Consider the following 1,731-nt stretch of genomic DNA (forward strand, 5'->3'; position numbering starts at 1 on the left):
GCTCGGGCTGCTGCCAGGGGCGGAGGAGTGGGGACCAGGGGCCACAGACCCAGCTGGCAGCTGCTGTAAGTCAGTGTGACAGCCCTGGCCTTAGGTCCTGTCGGCCAAGAGCCCGACCTTCCTCCCTGCTGAGCTCTTCTTCCTCCGGGTCAGCCCTTTCCCAGCACCTCCTCGTTGCCCGACCAGCCTCCGCACGCCCCCGGCGCAGCTGCTGCTGCTGAATCTAGAGGAGCTGCAGATAATTTTCCTTCTCCTCTTTCTGCTGCATTCTGGCCCGTTTGGCCAGCACTGTGGTGGTTTTTTGTTAACATTCTCCTCTGATGCAAGTATAATAGGTTGCAGCAGTTCCGTCTCTCCTGAAAAACCCCAGAGCACCACGAGAACAAACCCACGTCCCCAGGCTGAGCAGAAGCAGCTTCACGTCACGTTCTCTGGCTGCGTCACGCTGGGGTTTGGATGCCATGCTGGGGGAGGAGGGACAGGGTCCGACTCCAAAAGCAGGAGCAGGGGAGGGGGCTCAAGGAAGGGCAGGGGTGAGGAGCAGATATCCCTGTCCTATGGCTTCTCCTCCACCAGGAAAGATCTGGTGACACCATCTGATCCATCTCAGCGTCTTCTTGGAACTGCCCCACTTGCTGCAGAGACACCACACAGAGCCTGGTGGCAGCGGTCCCTGCCTTCCAGCCCCACCACAGCCCATGGACCCCTTGAGGTGCTGGGAGGACCCCAAAGCCCTGCTGAAAGCAGAGGGGACACCTTTCCAAGCTTCCCACCCTTGCACGCAGAGGCAGGGCTCTCCATCTATCTCACCTTTACTTCTCTCTTCAAAGAGTTCCACGAATGGGCAATCCCTTGAAAACCATCCAAGCCATCTCTCTGAGGTCCCGCCACTACAACTTTGCCTTCCAAGAGGTTTACTCATGGTTTTCAAGCCAGCAACTACAAGACGGGGTGGTGGGCAAAGGGAGAAGCCATGAACCTCTTCACGTTTTGGAAGCAAGACAGTAATTTGGGAAGGCAACATCTTCACCTCTACTATCGTGCTGGGATTTCTTGGGATAAGTCTCAGCTGCTGGCACTTGCCAGCTCGGAGGCAGGAGGGTGAGGAGCCCACCCAGGGGTTGAGGACTTATCCAATGACTTTTTAGCCTCTTATTAAGGCAAGGAAACAGAGGGGGAGCGAGCGCAATTAGGAAAAAAGAATGAAAGAGGGAACGGGGGAGAAAGGATGGAAGGAAGGGAGATTAACAAACAAACAAACAAACAAACAACAAAAAAAAATAACAACCCAAATCCGTCAGAGCGGAGGCTACAAAACAAATTAAAGTTGTTATGGCAACTGGCGTGTGTGGGCAGCAGCACACGTCTCCGAACGCACGGAATTAAAACGAGCGTCATGTTCGGCAGCTAATTAAATACCCGTGGCCAAGCCGGCTGCTTCGCGGCACGGCCGGGCTCGCCGTGCTGCCTTCCAGACACCCGTCCTGCCGGGCTGAGCAGAGGGTTTTCTTCCTGAAAAGTTCAGCCGATGGGTGGGTTAGGCAGGACGGGCAACACGCACGCACCGACATCCCCCTGGAGATGCCCCGCAGCATCGTCCGGGCACGGCAGCCCTGGGTGGGAAACGCCACTGCCCCCTTCGCTTGATTTGCTCCAGAAATGACCATGCGGGGACACTGAAAGGACCCCGAGGCTGCAGAGAGAGATGGAAATCGGGAAGCCGTTGTTCCC

The sequence above is a fragment of the Apaloderma vittatum genome, unplaced genomic scaffold (genome assembly GCF_000703405.1).
Source record: "Apaloderma vittatum isolate BGI_N311 unplaced genomic scaffold, ASM70340v1 scaffold15796, whole genome shotgun sequence".
NCBI classification, from domain to species: domain Eukaryota; kingdom Metazoa; phylum Chordata; class Aves; order Trogoniformes; family Trogonidae; genus Apaloderma; species Apaloderma vittatum.